The sequence below is a fragment of the Drosophila subpulchrella genome, chromosome 3R (genome assembly GCF_014743375.2).
Source record: "Drosophila subpulchrella strain 33 F10 #4 breed RU33 chromosome 3R, RU_Dsub_v1.1 Primary Assembly, whole genome shotgun sequence".
NCBI lineage: Eukaryota > Metazoa > Arthropoda > Insecta > Diptera > Drosophilidae > Drosophila > Drosophila subpulchrella.
Window position 1 is genome coordinate 305405 of NC_050609.1, and position 20596 is coordinate 326000.

The 20596-nt window shown below is 36.7% G+C and overlaps 1 protein-coding gene across 2 annotated transcripts in view; it reads right to left on the reverse strand.

The window, feature by feature from the left end:
* The window catches only part of LOC119545680 (ichor), a 38531-nt gene that overhangs the window by 8151 nt on the left and 9784 nt on the right, over nucleotides 1-20596 (reverse strand). Inside the window, exon 1 of one of the 2 annotated variants that reach the window (XM_037851418.1) lies at nucleotides 3741-3849. The exons of the other annotated variant lie outside the window; for it this stretch is intronic. The gene's annotated coding sequence lies outside the window, so the exon portion shown is untranslated. Of the gene's footprint in view, nucleotides 1-3740; nucleotides 3850-20596 lie in introns of those variants that run through there. 2 annotated transcript variants of the gene reach the window in all.

The window sequence follows — 20596 nt, forward strand, 5'->3', positions numbered from 1 at the left end:
GTTGTTCGAGGTGTAAATTAGGTTTCAAATTATCTAGTCTAGATGGGAAAAAGAAAACGAGAATTTGATGGAGTCTTTTGCTCTACATAACTTTAAAAACCCGTTTAGACTTGGGTAAATGGGTAATTAATTTAAATATTTATGTATAAACCAGGGAATATAAAATTCCTAGCATTCATTAACTGAGTTTTTCTTTCCTAACCCTTCTGAATATGTCTGTATCATTTCTCTCCCCCCATCTGTTTAATCTTTCCTTAAACTCTTGTGGTTTTTGAGCAACTCAGTTTTATCGCCTGCTGTTTGTTTTGGCCATGAATGAACTTCTGGCACAGCAATTGGCTCTGGTCGGCACTTGACTCGCCTCGACATAACTCTTCCCCGAGACCCTGGTCTCTGGGGGAACTACAACTGCCGTTAGCTTCCACGGCCTCCACTCCCTTTTTTGTGGCCAACATGTGTCCAACAGGCCAGATGACAAGCTGGCGATGGCGATAAGGCCGGCTCTCTGAACGGAAAGCCCCGCAGGAAGGCTTGGCGATACTTTTATGACCGAGGCTGTACAATACGTGAAAGAGATGTACCGGCAATGGACCCTCCACACAGCGAATCCAAGTCCAAATCCACTCCCTGGAGGGAGTCCAGTAACAACTATGCAAATTTTTGTGTATTTTTTATGATGCTTAACTATTTTTAGTCGCTTTTTTTCCAGCTAGTTTCTTGTTGTTATTTAAATGGTGTCCAGTGTGCGAGTATCTGTGTGTGCGTGTCGAGACTCTATTATTATTATTATTTTTTCGTGGGTTTGTTGTGGTCATCGGAGAGCAACAACCACAATGACAACATGTCTGGCAAGTCCCAAAAAGCATTGCCCAGGTCAGCGAACTTTTTTCCCATCCGCTGCCTTTGTGAATAATATTTGCGTATTTGCGTAGTTTATTCCATTTGTAGTTGTATATTCCCTTTGTTGTGCAGCTAAATGTGCAAATTAAACATAAAAGATGTGGGATAGGAAGACTCCTGCTTAGCAGTTGGCGGTTTAGAAATATTTCTGAATTCATACATACATATTTGCCAAATTATTTGATCATCTTTGGTTCTTAAGTAATGATCAGCTAATGACTGAAGTTGATTGGGCGGTTTGTGATTGGGTTTTTTTGCGGCTAAAGTTGGACTTTTGTAGGTTTGTGAATATCTTGATTAATGGTCCTGTTACTAAAGTTCATATATTGTTAAATAGTATTGATACTTAAAATGAAAGTAAAGTAACCTAAGGAATATTGAAAAAATATATTTTAAATATTGCTTTATAAAGCTTATAATAATGATTGTAAAATAACTTTAAAAGAAATTAGGCAAAGCCTAACAACTTTAGTTCCAGCTGAAAATTTCTCATTTCCCGAATTAGTGCACCAAATTAATGCAGTTCCTTAATTATCTGAAAGCTCATGGTTAAGCCAAGCTCAAGAACTTAATTTTGTTACAACTCTTGTAATTGATATGTTATGCTCGCCTCCTCATTTTCGGTCCTCACGGGAAAAAAAGCACACCTCTTAATTAAAGATCGAATCGGAGCCGATTGTGAGCTCAATCTTTGAAATTCAATTAAAAACGAATGAAGAAAAGCAGAAAATTTGAAGGAAAGATATGAAAACAACAACGAAAGTCTTTAACCCAAAATGCAACTTAATGCTTAGCGAATTGGTTACGCTCATTGACGCTGCCAGACAGCTGGAAGAGTTGCTGATGCTCTTGAAGGTGATGTTGCTGCTGGGCCTACTTCGTATACCAACGCGCTCTGGCTTACACTGAGAAAAACTCTGGGAGAAAACACCCCAAAGTTAAAGCCCCAGACCCCCGACTTTTTAATAAAAATTAAAATATTAAAGTTTTATTCTTTGAAAAGAAAATATGTTCATTAAAAAATAAATAAAACCAATTATCACAAATTGATTCATATAAAAAATGTATAAAAAAAATTGTATATTTAAGTTTTATTTTTTGAAAAGCAAATTTGTTCTTTTAAAAATAAGTAAAACCAATTATCACAAATTGAATTAAACTCTATGAATTTTATTTAAAAACTAAGAAGCTAATAAACCAAAAACTATTATTATAATATGTAATATTCATTTTACTAAACAACAATATTTATGAATTCAATTTTTAAACTATTTATTTTGTAAAATATATTTTCCTCATAATATTTATCCCCAGTGTATATCTATCTTTACCGCTTTGCTTTGTTTTGGGGGAATTGCCGCTTGCCGAATGAGTAAGCGTAATTTTGCGTCATCTAACGGTACAAACCGCCGCTACTGTTGTTGTTGGTGGTGGAGTTTTTTTTTAATTTTTTGGCTGCCTTTGCCATTCCGTTCTTACCAACCGATTGTTGTTGTATTTTAGACCATTTTTGTCAGACAAACAAACGGTTTTATGATTTATTTTTAGCCCATCCAACGGCTTGGCAACAGTAGCAGTTCCCCTCCCCCTCCCCCTCACCCCTTAACTTCCCCCTTCCTTTTACCAAAAATATAAAAAACATTTAAGTGCTAGCTGTAAAGCGAAGAGAGAAGAATCACAACTTTTTACTTCCGACTGCAGTGGGGAAGTTCGTTTTGAGGTCGCCTAAAGACGCTTAATTGTTTCGGAACCATTATATTTTCCAGCTTGTGGATTTTCGGCTGCACATTGCGCATACGTCATGTGGGAAGAGCCGGTCTAATCCGATCAAATAAATCAGTTTGTTTGAGGAATCTTGGAGAAAGGGGAATACAATTACAAAGATTTTTTAGGTAAGTGATTTCAATGTTATAGAAATAAATTTAAATGAAAATAAGAAATTATTAGTATGAAAATCATTTCAAAGAGATTGTTTTGGTATCCCACGTTGGGCTAGCCTAATATTTAAAAATTAATATAATATAGTTTTCTACATATATCAGTATATGAATATAAATCCAATGTCTTTTCATAATTTTCCTTTTTAAAATAACTTAAATGTATATTTAACAAACAAAAAATATGATATTAAATGAAAAGTTAAGTTCTGACTGATAATAATCCACAATTGTTGTATTGCCAATATAATATAATTAATTGTGTATAAGATGTTAAACATATATTCATAGTGAGATCATATTTTCATGATTTGTCACCTAAAAGTCACAGAAAAGTCTCCTAGGGATAGATTATAGAATATTAAAAGCATTAACATGTAGGTATGTGTGTTGTATAAAATCACAAAGGTAGTTATGTTGCCTGTAAATTAGTCTGCTAGGCAACCCGAAGGAAATATAGCTTGTTAGACTAATAAGAACCCATTTTTGCAATAGTTTCTTCACCCCGACGAACGAACCTAGCGCCAAATTCCATTCCCAGTTCTAATTAGCATTGTATCCATCTCTGGATACAGCCTTGTCACTGCCCATTAGTAGTATGTGAATTTCACAATTGTCATACATAAGTGGAGCCCTACGGGCGGCACCCCCCATTCCATTCCACATCCCCCACCTACCCGATCCACCTGCCTGTCTATAGGCCATCTATTTGTATTTCATAACAGGTGAGTAATATACGAACATATCGGAAACGATTTCGGTCAATGACTTTTGCCTGATTTGTTTATAAGCAAGAATTGAGAATATTCTTCTTATTCGCGAGGCCATTGACTTGAGGAATTTCGGTTTGTTTGGTTTTTGGATTGGCTTGGTGTTGGGGTAGAAGATTCATTGATTACTTACTGTTACGAAATTGCAGCTTCAGCTAATAGACATTTTGAAAAAAATTTTCAAAAATTAATTAACGTGTTCTGTCAGTTGTTTGCTGGATGCTAGTGTTTCGGTTTTTGTTTGCGATAATCCGTGTTCAATTATATATGATAATCCTTGGGGGTGTAAGTTAAGAATCCTTTATTAGCTCGGCGTTTGTATATAGTTTACGATGCTATTTATAGCTTGATTTCGAAACATTGAAGGCAGTGGTATTAAAATAGATAATAGGCCATCACCAAAGGAGAACAAAATAAAAACCAACACCGAATGCGGGTAAGGTAGAAAATGTGTGGAAAATAAAAAATAACATTTTTGTATACTCACAAAAACAATGGGAGGAAGACATAAAACTATGCATAAAATAATGAACGGGTAGTAGTACGAGTAGATTGTTTATTATGTGTGGGATAAAGATATAAATTGCAACCCTGCAATCTGGGATGATAGCTCCGTAGTGGAAAGTGGTTTAATTTAGATTGCTTTCCAATATTCTTGGTTTTTTATTTGTTTCTTTTCTGCTTGCAGTATGTACAATGGGGTCAACGCAGCTGATTTCCGGGTTAAAATATTTACAACAGCGTTTTTTGGGAGTATTTAGCATGTGTAGTATTATTTATTGATTTTGTAGAATTTGTTTTGAATTTTAACTTTTTGTTAAGCGTATTTCCTTTTGAATTGCACTGTTTTTTTTTTGTTCACTCTTAGCACTGTGTTGGGAATTTTAGTAGTTGGATTTGGAATGTATTTGACAATTTCTTAAACTTTTTGTCAACCATTTTCACAATTTTTTAGCCGCATTTTATTGATATTGAAAATTTTGCGTTTTTGTTCACTTTTTTTTTATCCCTCTTTCTTTCGTTATTTTTGCTGTGGGCTTGTTCTAATTTCTGTTGCTTGCTCTTTCGATTATTGCCACTTCACATGTTCGCCACACTGTATCTGTATCTGTATCTGTATCTCTGTGGATGTAAGCGATGAGGAGGAAGAAGTCCACGTCCACGTCCACAATCAAATCGAACCGAACCGCGAAAGAACGCTGAAACGCAGACACTGGGTGCGCACAAATCCGCAGACGACAACGGTAGAAAGCCAACTGTGCGCAGGCGCAACACGAAAAGAAATTTCCGAGCCAAGAAGTTCAACGGCGACGTCGACGTCGACGCTGGCAGCGAAACGATCCGCAGCGACCGCTGTGCAGATACAAAGATACAAATCACGATCGGAGAGCGGAGAGCCGGAGAGTATCGGCACAACATGTTCGATTCGAAAACCTCGGCTTGAGCCGGCCAACATGTTCGACTGTTGGCAACAGGTCAGTTCGAGGCAGTTCAAAGTCAAAGTCAGGGCTAAGTTTGTTTATCTTGCAGAGACCTCGACAAAAGCGTATGATTTTGGATGTTTGTGAACTACATTAAACCATATCTTTATATTATAATCTAATTTTTTACCTATTGTATATATCCAAACTGTTACTTTATTGAGACGGTTTTTCTGTATCTTGTTTTATCATTTATGTGAAAAATAATTAACTTTCCAGACATATATATTTTTTTTAAATAAAGAAATGTATACTGTTTTTACCAATTATTTTATTCCAAAACTGTTACCTTATTGAGACGTTTTTTTTGTATCTTGTTTTATTATTTATATGAAAAATAATTCACTTTCCAGTAAATTATTTTTTCAGATAAAGATAGGTATCCTCTCATTTTTATTTGAATAGATTTTTCAAAAGGTTTACAATTATATGATTTTTAAAAAATATATATTTTCTTAGCTCTCTTCTACGATCATACCTGTTTGAAGCGCCACATCTCTCTCCTAAGCTTTTACCTGCTCTCTCTCTCTCGCGCAAGCGGTCGCATACAACTTGACCTACTTAACAAAAATTTAAACTGTAATTCCTGTTGTTGTTATGCCAAGAAAAAAAATATGTTTTATAAATTAAAAATACAATTTAAAATAGTAAATTTAAAATAAATACAAATTTATTTACAATTGTAAATAAAGCAAGCCATGAAAATATGTAGCTGGTGCATTTCCTCTTTGGCACTTGCCATTGCTGTTGTTGTTTTGCCCGATTGTTGTTATTGCTGCCAATATTGTTGTTGTTCATTTGCAGCGCCTGTGCAGCTAACGGTATCGCTTCGAAAATGAAAGCTCCGAGCAGCGCTCACAGGTTGTCGTGTTTTGTGTGAATTTTTGTGTTTTTACTCACGACTTTTTTGCCAGAGCAGCAGTTGTTGTGATTTTTTGTTGATTCGCCACCCTGCCAATTGGTATGATCATATTTTTGTAGGGGTTATAGCGGACCTGTAGGAAATATATTTGGGATGTCGGTAAATATATCATTTTTAACGTGTTTTTATTAACTAGAACAGCTTACTATTTTTTATATTTAATTTATTTTATAGATCCATAAAGTTTAAAAATAGTTGTTGTAAATATTTCATTATTAATGTCATTTTCCTTAACTCAAACTCATAATTATTTTTTATATTTAATTTATTTAAAAATATCCAAAGAGTTTAAAAGTAGTTGTTGTAAGTATTTCATTTTTAATATGATTTTCGTTAACTCAAACTCATAAATATTTGTTACATTTAATTTACTTTAAAGATCCTTAAATTTACTGTCTTCAATATTCTTTAGAAATCTTATAATTGCTAAAGTAAACCACATATTTCAGATATTTTAATTTGATTAAATCACTTTTTAAATATGCATTTTACAATTTCCTTAAATGGAAGTTTTCCCATAGTAAATTTGGACCATCAGGGTATTCGAATCTTCGCTCTGCTTTCAGCCAATCCCATATTGAAGTTGGTATCACTGTTGGTTGGCACTGGCATTAGCATAAACAAGAGCCGCCTCATCACCGTGTTGACCAAATGCAACTGCGTCACTACGAACTTGGTCTCTATGGGCACTTTCCCCGTCGCCTCCGCCGCATCCGTCTGAATTGTTGGTCATGTTTATGCCTCATGATTTGTTTTTCATCTGCCGCAGCATCCTCTTCCCCCTTTTGGAGCATCATCTTGCCGTATTTGTGGTGTCTGATTTTTTCTTCACTGGAATTAACTTGCGTTTTTTATTTCGCAAAAGTATTTTATTTGCATGCCGTCCACTTTTTTCGTATTAAATATTTTGTTTTTCTTTGCGTGCGTGACTCATGCCAGTTAATAAAATTTTATCTTGGGATTGTCTTGAACTTTGTCACCTACTTTGAAGGGAAGGTTTCATGGCCAAGTTTGTTGCCTAAGTCTTTTGTTTGGCTCGATGGCAGGCGGTTTTGTGATTAACAATGGCTAGAAAAAGAATGGTAATAAATATGATGGCTTCTTTGAATGTATATTTGGGAAGCGTATGGGGTAATTAAATTTAACCGCAGTATAATAATGTTGCATATTAAAATAAATGCTGAAAATAAGTAGGTAATGCATAGTAATTATAGATAGAAATACTATTTGACACACTTTTAATAATGTTTAAAGAACTTTGTTTCTAAGGCTAACAGGCAATTTTTTTTAAAGATATGACTTTAACATTTCAGTTATTAAATACTACCTATACCATATACAAAATCTGTCGAAATCCTTTACATATGCTGTCAAATTTTGGACTAATTGTTAAGTCAATCAAAAGATTGACGCAAAACAAAACGATATGCAGTAATTGCTTAACCCAGAACAAAACGAAATGAAGTAAATATTCTTTTCTCTACCATATTCTTATCCATAATAATGCCAAGCGTGGCCCCCCATCTGAACCTCCCGCCAAGTTCCGACTCCCAAGATCAATAATTTTTACGGCTAAAGCCGAGACAAGAGGCAAACATTCGGGCAAAAGGGAGAAATACAGTTAGACAAATTCTATGCACGTCAAATGTCAATCTCCAGCTACACAGCCGCAGCCTCAGAGGAAATCAATCTTGGCATTAAAGAAGTTCGGCAAAAGTTGTGAAGAGCGCATACAAAACTAATTGAACTTGGACAGCGTGACACTTCACCCAAAAATAAAAAAATCCAACCGAAATGGGGAACAACCAACCGAACAATATAGGAAAGTGCCTCCAAAGTCAAGCCATCAGTCAAAGCATTTTGTTCCAAGCAAATAAAGGCAAGCAATCAAATTCAGGCAAACGCCAAAAGAGTTGGTAAGAAATAAAGTGGCGACCGGCGGGGGGAGAGGTCAATAGGGCAACGGTGAAAAAGTAAAAGAAAATAAAACTCAACCGCACATTGTGTAAATATTGACACGAGGGTCAGGGGCCCTCAGAACAAGATTTGTGCATTTGTCAGGGGCCAGCTTCATTTGGGTTAGACAAACTCAACCGAAAACAAAATGCGCCCGAAACAAAATGAAGATCTTCCGAACATCGTCGCCACCATGGGTGGTTCGGTCCGCCTGACCGCAAAGTATCTGTAAATTAAGGTGCAAATAACAAATTGCGCAGAAGTCAAAACAATTTGCAACGCCTCCGAGCTGCACCTTTCTATTTGCCCAAAAACAAGACGAAAAACGAACTGCAAATGTGACAGAAACAGAACTCCGGGAAAACAAGTGCTCGAGGGGTGGTCATTTCATCGCGGGAGAGGTAGCGTAGACAGGTAATATTTATGTACCATCAAGTGTTTCAAATTGCCATCTAAGCTGCTTGACTACTGCCAAACGGTGCAGTTCCTGGTGGTTGAATAAGGTAAACACTGTCTGCCTTTCAATTTCCATTGAGTTGGTGTCCTAAGTCATTTGTTTGTATAGGCGTAACCAAAATGTTGGTAGAGTTTGAGTTATAAATCGTTTGTATCGGCAACATTGGAACACATTTTTAATTATTTCACGATTTCATTTTTATTTTAAGTTGAATATATTTCTTTCATATCTTAGCCCGAAAAGCATTTTGTATAAATTTCCATTCAAATTACCTTACCATATCTGATCTAGCTTCGATGCCATCCCATTCGTTCCCATTTTTAGATCTCTCACATCCTTCTCTCGCCAATCTCGTGTAACTTTTTGTCCAGCCAAAAACTTCGAATTGATGTCAAACGTTGCATAAATTTGGCATCATATCTAACAGCTACAACACCAGCGACCACAAGAACAAACATCAATAATAATAATGCAAATTTGGCATGCATAATTTTGTACTCTTCGGCTTTTTCCACCATTTTTTTTTTTTTGGTATTCTTCTTCTTTGAGCCAAGGTGCGGGCGTTAGTTAGCCCAGAAAGAGGGAGACAAAGAGTTGGGGATAGAACACCTCCGAGTCGAGATCTGCGATGGAGGCGCTGTCGATGCAGAGGCTTATCAACGTTAATAACACGCAAAAGACAAGCGAACAAAACCAAACAATAAAGGAAAAGGAGAGCAAGAACGAGAACAACAAAACGAGGCGGCAATAAAAATGCTAAATAAATGGCCGCATGTGTGCGACGGAGGAAGCGGAGAAATGGATCTAGGAGAAATATGAATGTAGTGCAAAGTGTGGGAGGCCTGTCGGGTGGGTGACTACCTGCACTGAAAGAAAACACCTTCCCTTAATGATCTTTAAAAATAAAAAAATGTCTTTTCAAATTAATAATAAAATATCAACGTATCTAATAAAATCATACATTATTTATTTGTATCAGTTTTTTCAAAAATGTCATTAAATTAAATTAAAAACTATATAAAGTCTTAACATATTTATGACTCAAGAAGATAGTAAACAATTTTGTAAAAAAAAAATGTATTTTCTATGTTTCTTAATATATACATATTAATTTAAGACATCAGTTTTAAAAAATTTGGTATTTATTAACAGTCAAATGAGGTAAATTAAATATGTTCAATTTTCAATGATCAATGATTTAAGTTAATGTAAATATTAGTTAAAGAATCTTAGTAACTACCATTATTTTTTTTCTGTGTGTAGTTTTTGGGTGGGTGGCTTGTGTGGGTGGCTCGACAGCTAGGCAAAGGTCAAGACGAAACGCAATTGACAGCGCGGCAGCCACATTCACATTCACAGTAGCAGTCGCAGTGGCAGCCACAGGCAACTGCAACTGGCAGCACCGGAAGTGGGTCAACGAAAACCGGATCCGCATCAAACGCAGCTGTGTGTGGAGAGAGATAAACAACAAATGGCAACAGCAATGGCACCAACAACAACCACAACCGAACAAACAACACAAAACAAACATCAGACAATGCAAAATGCAATTGAGATGCAAATGCAAATTGCATTTGCCACATGTTGCAGATGCCGTGTGCTGTTGTGTGTGCCAGCAACATAAATAAACATGAAAATAATGCACACCATTAACATTGCCAATGGCCCCCAAAAAAGCAAGGGGTAGAAGGGGGTTTTTGGCCATAGAGGCCCGATGTTGGCCAGATAGACGGGCGGCCAAAAGGCCATGTGTCTGCGTGCAGAGTGGAGTGTCATGGGCATGGCTTTTGGCTGACTTCGCTCTTGACAAACTCCCTGCTGCATCTAATGAAGTTCCATTCGACGATCTTGGGGATATGGATGGGAAAATGGCGGGGGAAATTGGAAGAAAGAGGCGAAATATGGGCAGGCAATTGGCTGCAAGATCCACAGACATTTTCATCTATTTTACGGCTGATAGGGTTCGAAGAAAAGCGCTTTGTTAGCCTGGAAAATTACTGATGTTATAAAGAGTTTATGTTATAGTATAATTATAAATAATATATGATATCTTTATATCAGGTACATACTTTGCCCCTTTTCAATCAAATTTAAGTAAAATTGCTGAAACCTCTTCTGAAACCTCTATTTTAAACAACACTTTAGTGAAAGCAGTAGTATTTAAATATAGTTTTCTCATTGAACCTGAAAGGAAATATAGTTATGAAACAAGTTTACAACTGAAATCGATTACTATTCTTAAAGCATTTAATTTTAAAAACACTTTGTTGATAATAAAAGTTACTACCATTCATGTATTGAACAAATGCCATTTTCTTGTTTTTATTGAAGCTAATTTTATGGTTTTATTTCAGGTTTTATTTGACAGTTTAAAAGAATGTCTTACATAAAGCCAATTGAATTGTAAAAAAAATGCTGTATGCTTGAGAAAGAAGGAATGTATGTTTCCTGCATGAAGCAATAAACATAAGTGTACGATTCTTCATTGATTGCGATTTTCAGAGGAAATTTATTGCGTTCAACGCAGACTGGAACTCGAACTAAGCTGCAGAAGCACGGGAAGAAAAATAATATCTGTAAAACGGAATAAAATATTTATAATAACATGTTGATACTGACATACATATTAAAGTGTAAGCTAAAATATAAATTGTGTTAGATATAAAATAGTAAAATACTCTTGGAGGTTTGAACAGTTATTTAATTATAATTTACCAAATCTATCTACATATATAGATAAGGTTAGATTTTAAAATTGTATGATAATCTTGAAAGTTAGAAAAGTTTTTTCTTTAATCAAGCTTAGTAAAAACTTGACAAAATTATAACAAAAGAAGACAAGATACATTTTCCAGCAAACAAGTTTGTTGCCTAAGTCTTTTGATTTCACCGAATTTTGGCTTACAAAATCCTTTTATATTAAATATTTTTTCAAATTCAGAGCATCCTTTTCTCAGTGCACAGATACGCAAGACTCAGGCAACGAACTTTTGCCGGTTGATATAACTGGAAAAGGGCAGCGAAGCTTAAAGAACGGCGGCGGCGGCGGCAGCGGCAATAACACCAACAATCATAACGGCTCAGTGGAGTCCCAAAAAGGTGGATAAAGAAGCGCATCGCATCATTTTGTCTAACGGTTAATGTGGCCATGGAGCTTAAGGAGCAGCCGACAAATCGACAAGCCGACAAACGACAACGGAACTTTTTTCACTTTTCTCGCATCTTGTATCTACGAGATACAAATGGGTCTGCACCTGCTCGAATGCATTCGGACCATCAGACCATCCCAATGACTGGGCCAAATACAAGAGATTTCCGCTCCCCTTTGAACTGGCTTTTTAATTGAATTTTCCTCCACTTTGTGCAGCGACGGTAACTTTTTTGGGAGTGAATACCGTTTAAGCTGCTCAACTGCTTGATTGTCATCAGATAGGGCGATTTATTTTTTTTTTGGCTCAAAATCTCTGTTCCCGTTGCGACAAGCCCGGGCGTAGCGAATTAATCAATTTGCAGCGGATCCAGCGCATTGAAACCAACTTTTTCTGGCTCAAATGCATCCATTACACTGGTGTATCTCTGCTCTCATTTGGCGCTCTTGATTTTTTATACTTTTTACCATATCGGCGGGTGTCAGTTGTGTCTCTTTCCGTGTCACTTTGCAATCAGTTTGTCATTAAATTGAGCGGGCCCCAGGCCAAAGCTACATTGTATCTGCCAGATACTTTGCCTGGGATAGTTGTGCGGCGAAAAAGAAATTCTGCGCCAGCTGCTTTGGCTCCTCCAGTAGCCTAGATGCGGCCGATAGCCACGGAAAGCAGCTCTCGGCAGCGGTAAAGTAATCCATAATTCACTTGATTGCGGATTGGAAAAGAGTTTTTTATTATTCAGATTTAGGCAAAATTGGTTCAACTGCGATTATTTATTCATTTGTAATAATTTATTTAATCTAATATTTTTAAATTTAATGAAATCAGCCATTAGAGAATAGGTAGGTTAATATGAAAGAAAAAGTTTATGCTGTTAATGTGCATTTTCAAATAATTAAAAAAAAATGAATTTTAGGAGTTCAACCAAATTAATACCATCCTTGAATGTATCTTAAATCAAACTAATGTTGGTAATCGAACCCATGTTTTTGCTCAAGTCTTTTGATATAGTGCACAGATTACCCAGCCCTCGATCCAAAAAGCCAAATGCAAAAGGTGCAACTCAGCTGCCTTTCTTTCATTAGTCTCTCAAGCCCCTTCGAATCTTTTTGAATTTTCATTTATTTTTTGCATTATGTTGCATGTGTCACGGCTGTCAAACGCCAACAAAGCGATCAAGAGGAAGCAGCCGAAGATGAACTCGGCTCGAATTTTTCACTGTTCACCTTTAACCACAACACCACAGAAATCTTGGCCAAAACTTAACGCCTGTCAGGCAGTTGTCAAAAAAAAATGAGAAAAGATCCCAGGCAGAAAAATGGCGAAAAGGGAGAGAAAAATGCAGCGAATTATTGGCCGCTCGATGGTGCCACCAAAAATTAACCCAATTATGAGAGGCGCAACATAATCAAAGCGGACAAAGGATGCCACAGTATCCTGCTTATTTCCAGCTACTCTCCTCAACCCGCCTCTTTACACTTTACACAGGGAAAAATGGGAAGAAATGACACAAAAAAGTCTGGGGTTTAAAAAATAATATTCCTGCTTTAACGATCCTTAAATATTATTCAACTAATTTATAACATTAAAAACTCATCCTAAGAATGTTGAAAGTTAAAATAATCACACATTACTTTGCTTTAACTTAAAAATTATACAGATTGTTAAAATACATATCATTAAAACATAAAATTAATGTTATTATATTGGCTAGCTCTGCTTGATCATCTTTATATAAGCGACAGTTGTAAAATGAATTTTGTATCAATTAAATTAGCAAGTTATTTTTCAAATAACTTTCAAAAATGCTTAAAACAATTGTTGTAGTTGCAAGTTCTTAAAAAAAAAACATAAATGCTTCTTATCTTAAAGATTACCCGTTTATATTTTGGTAATTTCATTGAATTTCTTTCAGTGTGCAATAAGAAGCATCACAAATTGGGTCACGTGCTTGGATCTGACATTTTTCCGTTGTTGGGCCGCTCGTGATCCGAAGATGCCGCCGGAGGCTGCGAGTGCGTAAGGTGGGGGAAGGGTGGCCATCACCCCCTCCCCCTTTGGGACAAGTGCAGTGCGTTTGTCTTCCTCAAGACCGCTTCTTCTGGCCGCCGCCGCTGCTGCTGTCTTCTGTTCTTCGCGTCGCGCCCATAAATTAAATGCACAAACAAGTTTCGCATCGCATTTGGAAGATAAACTGAAAAAAGGGGGACAACAACAACAGCGACAGCGAAGGGGGAGGGGGAGGGGAAAAGGGGTGGTGGGTAGTTGCTTTCGCATATAATTCAGCTTTGGGCTACATAATTAATTCCGCCAAGCGGCGGCGTTCCAACTTTTTATGTGGCTCCCAAGGAAAAGGAGAAGGAGGAGGTGCTGGTGGGGAGTTGGCCAGAAGGTACGTGATATGGGCCAACAGGTTTCGGTATTTTGTATGGTCAGCCGGCGCACTTGTTGCCATCGACCAAAAAAAAAAAAAAAAAAAGAATTCATATGCGTCTCGTTTTGTCGTTTCGTGGGTTTTCGGTCAAGTGGCGAGGGGACCCAGACCCAGACCCAAAAAACCGAAACCCAAAAGCAGCAACAAAAACAAAGCCAACCAGCGATTCCACTTGATTTGATTTTGGTATGCACCATGAACCGTTATTCAAAATATTCGAAAAACGTTTTGAGCACAAGTGTGTGTGTGGTGTGTACGCTTGTGTGTGTTGCGGGCTTCTTTTGAGTTGCAACTTGCAATATCGATGCAGTGCAGCCAAATTGGCAGCACATCCTGCTTCCTTAAACTGTTGACCATCATTAAAATTCTTAGTTAGTTTCCGCTTCCCATATTTAACTTCTTGATTAAGTTCAGTTATTATATATTTTATAGATCAAATGCTTTCTTGTGCCTTTCTTGCATTCATCCATTTAAATTAAATACCTTTCGTTTTATTTATTTTAATATCTATGCAAATGCTTCTTCGCGCTTCAAATATTTTCAGGCATTTTAATAACTATAATTTAACCTAAGTACGTGTATATACTGTGTGTGGTTGTGTCCCGACTACCAACTAAATATTCAATAAACGGTATCCCTTTTTTTGAGTAAAACAATAGCTATTTATTAAAAAATAAATAACTTCTTGATGGTTATTTTTAATTAAATAACTTTTATTAAATTTCGAGGTAAATGTTTTGTAAGAATTCTTTTACAAGTTATTATTTATGATTTGTATCTAAGAATTGACACTGTAAATTATACATTTATAGAGATATCATATGTACATATGCACTGCCTTCACCACTGTTTTATAACGATCATGGCTTAAGGCAGTAATTTTAATTACCCAAATTATTGGCCCATCAGGAAATAGTTCCACAGTGGTCCCCAATCCCAGAGCACTTGTGTTTCTTTATTTCGTTTTTTAAAACGTTTTTGTTTTATTACATTTTCGATGTGAGAGAAGACGGCGGGGGAAGTGGCGGCAGTTCGACCGCATTTACAAAGAAAATGGAAATGGAAAATTGTGCGGGCTCAGACTAGACCAGGCCAAGTGTGGAAACTAGTTAAAGTCGGTATAATAATTGTTATTGTTACTATCGTGGTTGCTTTTTTTTTAGAGGTTGTTGTTATTGTGGCTCGGCATGGTAATGAGCTGAGCAGCCAAGAAACAGAAACAGAGTCTGATTATCATGAGTAAGCATGATTATGCTTATGAGCAGAGAGTAAAAGTGAAAGAGGCGGAGAGTGTGTGCAAAGAATGCCTTGAGTGTCTGAGTGGCTCGAATGTAGGCCAAGTCTATTATGCGGCTAGTGGTGGATAGTATGCCGTGTCTAGAGCGGCTCAAAGTCTGGCCAGAAGCGGGGGAAATATTGGGAAAATTACTGGAAAAAGAGCTGGGTATTAAGAGCCGGTGAGAAATTGTTTTTAAAGTGGTACATATTCATCGATCGAAAAGATTTATTAGAATTTCCATATGAGGGTCGATTTAAATAAAGCTTTAGGCATGCCGAAATGATTTTCTTTATTACTAGCATTATTATATTGCTCTTTACTTTCTTATACTATTTTCTGACGCCTTATAAATAATATTTTTATTGTTATTACTTCAACTAACCATTGGAAATCCATTAAGCTGTCTTTACACTTTTAAAACACTTTATCCCACCAGTAAAAGGCATTTGACAGCATACATTTTTACTTTTATTCACCTATCCTAACCCAATCGTGATCTATTCATGCTAGATTCCGCAACCCAATCTCATCCTTTGCTTTCACTTGAGTAAAAACCGCAGCCGGAAAACTCCTCGTGACCCGAGAAAATTTCCCAGCGCCACATGGAAAAGCATCCCGAGACGCCCGCACTTTGACTTGAACCTGCTGTCCTGACCAGACCCAGACTCCAGACGATGGAGGCCCACAAAAAATGTCATTAGCTAACACGACTTGGTTTTGGATGGGGTATATCATGAGGCGGAGTCTGCAGCAGACTTCCTTGTACATACGATTTGGTCAAGTTTAGTGACGCATACAGGTCCGGCTGCGAGCAAGTCGAGTCATTCATGGCGGGTTTACCACTTGGGCATCCTCCCCCCCCACCCACCTTGTTTGCCAATTATGGTGTCCTCTTTTAGATTCGCTACGTTGCCTGTCTGCTGTCTCTTTCTGCGCGGCATATGCCGTCTCTATCACGCGCTCTAGCGTCGCTTGTCATATTTGTCTGCATCGCGTTCGTTGCCTGAGTCTTTCGTTTTTCTCTTCATTTCTTTCTTTTTTTTGTGGATACTTTTTTTTTTTGCCTCGTTCGCTTGCCAAGTGGGTCACTTGCGATTTCATGACCGACTTTTTGTGTTGCTGCTGCTTCTTCTTCTCTGCACACATTTCTTTCGTTTCCTTTCCTTTTATGTTGCTAACTTCTGGCTTATTGTTGTTTTGCTTAAGTTATTTATGATTGGTCAGAGAATTTCTTTATTTAAGCCAAAGGTTTTCGATAGCTTTTTGGTAGAAATGCAAATGGCCAAAGATGTGAGCATAAATAAATTAACAACTTCAAAAGCTATACTCTTCTGTGGCCAATTGATTTGAAAGTGACAGTTACAAAATGCTTATAAATATGTTTATAATATATGAGATCTATCGTTTTATCTTTCCAACTGATTCATTTCTTTCAATGGTTTTTTTTTCATTCTTTCTTTCACATTCATGCTTCAATTGCCGCACACAGAGGAAGATATATAAAGTAATATATCAATTTGGCCAATTAGGCTTCCCCTTGGGCCATGACCAATACATGGTTATTATGCCCCTCCCCTTGCCATCCAATCACTCCACGCTGCTACGTGATTTACCGTACAAATATAACTCACAATTAAATTTAAACAAAATTATTATCTCAGTGTTTGGCCATAACTGTTCCTGGTACATCGCACAACCCCTCTATATTCTTTTTTTTTTCTTTCTCCGCTCTTTCTCATCTTTATTGGCCACAAAATTGAATTTAATTGCCGTGTCTCAACTTCTTCTCTTTTTTTTGGCTTTTTTGTTGGCGTTTTTTATTACTTTGCTGAAATTGTTGCTCAATTCTATAATTATTTATGCATTCTGTGACTGCAAAAGCGGTTAACATGTCTCGTTAAATCTTTATTGAATATTAAAAGTGGGCATGGCTGGGCTTTACATTTGAGTGCGGAAAGAATAAATGGAGATTCTGAAGATTCGTATTGTGTGTGACAGAATTTTCGGCGGCTTTGGGCATACATTTATGCGATTATAATGGTAGAGGCACGTAATTCTTACAGTTGAAATCGGTAGTTAATAAAATAGGGCCAACGCATTACATTAAATCATTACAAAATTACTTAAAGATAAAGACGAACAGATTGGGTTTCATAAAGAACACGTTTCATGTGAGATATACCCAGAACCTTTAACATAAACAGAGCAGAGTAAAGAGTTAGAATTTCACTCAATATTATTAAGTTAAAGATCAATAAAAACAATAACTTAGCATCTTTAAATTGGGTATCGACTTATTATTGGTAAATATTTTGTAAATATTTCTTTGCATTCAAAAATTTTCATTTCATACCCTATCCTCTTATCATCTGCAATTCTTGGTTTTAAGTATCTTATCCAAAGGAGTTAATTATCGATCCCTGAAAGTCTGTGATAGCCAGTCGAGCGACTATCTAGCCAAGCTAATAATGCACATAATAAGCCATGACACTAAAGTAGCCGCACCAACTATAACAATAACAAATAATAACAACAATCAAGAAAGCAAGCAACACGATGGGGAAAAGTAAAGAATCTGTGACAGTCGACGGCTCGGCGCTCTAAACGACAATCATCATTTGAGTGCTTCAGGTGGTGGAACATCAACGCGGCAATCAAAAACGATTAACAAGATCGCACCACTCCACCACCAGCAGCAGCACCACTTGCCCCACCAGCTGACCCACTTGGCCGCTTTGACAGATGTGTGTCAACTGCAGCAGTCGGAGAATTTTACAAGTTGTTAAGTGTTTTTGATACAAAAACTAGGAACAGCCTTAGCCTCGGACAACTTCAGCTACGTCTTGAATTCAGTGTTGTTGGAAAATTGTGGTTCTATCAGTTTGCTAAAAAGAAACATTAATTTAAAAATACAATATTTGTTAATAATATTAAAAGTTCCTAGCAGTTGTATGATACAAATTTATACAGGCTCTCATAAAAATACAATTTTTAATCGGTACTTCTATTACAGTTAAATAAAAATTACTTTAATTTAAGAGTTTCCCGATTTAGAGTCATAAAAATAGCCAGAATGGGCTAGAAAATGGTTGCTGGGAAATTGTGGTTCTATCAGTTTGCTAAAAAGAAACATTAATTTAAAAATACAATATTTGTTAATAATATTAAAAGTTCCTAGCAGTTGTATGATACAAATTTATACAAAATCTCTTAAAAATAAATATAAAACAATTTTTAATCGGTACTTCTATTACAGTAAAATAAAAAATACTTTAATTTAAGAGTTTCCCGATTTAGAGTCATAAAAATAGCCAGAATGGGCTAGAAAATGGCCGGCTTGGCGACTCCAAACTGTTTTCAGTTTCCCCTCAATAAAGCTGACTAGTATCCGACATGTGCAACAAGTTTAGCAACTGCGGCGATGGCGATGGCGATGACGATGCCAACTTGAGCTCCAGCTCCGACTCCGGTTTGAAATCCGGGTGCAGGAGCAACTACAACTAAAATGTAGTGCAACATTTGGCTGCTTGTTTGTTGGTTTTTGGGGTGTCTGCCGCCAATCCCCGTCAGCCCTCCAGTCCACGCACTTTGGCAACCCGTTTGCTGTCAATGGGAGCAAGCCAAGACAAGACGCAACTAAGCCAACCATGACTCGGTCAGCCCCCCAAAAACAGACAGCCAGGGTTCCCAAAAGTAACCAAAAAGTATTTTTTTTTAATTACCAATCATAAAGTGCGGCTGCCCAAAATAGTTTTTGGAACAGAACCAAAAGTTTAATAAGCATGACACATACGACGCTTGGCTATATTCCTCGATCTTAGGTCGAGACCCGGGTTCAATTACGGTAATACACCCACCTGGTAATACCGCTCGCTACGGCCACATTCATGCACGGGTGAGAGAATCCGAAAGCATAATTATTTTGGGCTTCTTTCTAATTATACTATCTTTGATGTACCAAATGTTACGGACCATATGAAACAGATTTGGAATAATGTAATTTAAAATAGGGAAATACATTAAAAGTAAAGCAAGACGGGAAACAAGTTCTAGTCGATTAAAGTTGGAAAAATATTCTAAAACATTTTCCAAGTAAGATAATATTCTGAAACTAATTAAACTTTTATATTGATAGTATTTCGCCAAATAACGTAATAGTATTTTTTCGTGTCCTCGATTTCCTTATTTATTTCTGCCACAACAATTACCCCTTTTTTCTTTCCTCTTCTTGAGCACACATGCGCATATATAGTACTTATAAGACTACAACAATTTAGGGCTCCGTGAGCAAGTTGAACAACTTTCATTTAAGTGCTCACCTTTTTGTGCACTACCCCAAAAAATGCGCGTAGCAACAACAAATTCCGAATCCCATTGAAATCAAGCACTCAAAAATAAATAATGAAAAAAAAACTACAGCATGAAAAACAGTTTATAACGACGTGATTCTTTTGCATTGTCTGCGAGTTCCCTCATTTCGAACGCTTTTGGCCGAAAGTGTGCTCATAATTAGCCCTTTTTGTTGACTTTTTTTATTTTGGGGCCAGAGCAATGCACAAAATTAGCAACTATTACGCTTCTATTATTTTTGATGTTGTTGCTGTTTCTCTGGCTTCCGTACCGAGTGTAATCTTGGCTTTTAGCTTTTAGCTGATGTGAAAGTAACAGTTTTCCTACTACCATAATTTGTCCGTTTGTTATTTTTTTGTTTTTCTGCTGCCTGCTGAATGAAAACTCTCCTATTGCGGACAATCATAATTGAAGTCATTATACAAAGTACGGATTGAAGTGGATATCTGTTTGTGCTGAAAATATTTATAAAAATTTAAATCATGATTAACCACTGCAGATGTAGTATTGACCTAGCACAGCTTTTTAAATATTTTTCTTTTAAAGTTTGCTTTCTAAGTCTTTTGATTTTCTGGGCATATTCAGTATGTTGGGCATTTCAATATTAAAAAAAAAATTGTGACCTGTAATAACAAAATACAGAAGTCGTCAGAGAATTGGTTTTATGATTTTCCCATTTCGAATTTCATTCACTTAAAAACGTTTAAGTAATTTCGAGGGACTCTGCTGTGGTCGAAGGTTATGCAACTCTACCACCCACGCTTCCTCAGCCTTACACGTGTGCCAGTCGTGTGCCGTACAAAAAGGATAAAGGGCATGCCCCTGGCTTGCTCGCATATTACGAAAAAATTGAAAAAATTGCCATTATCTAGGACCTGGCACTAATCGAAGGTCATTTGTTACACAGAAAAAAAGGTTGCATTGTGAAATCGATTAACTATTTTATTTTTTATCAAGATTTTTG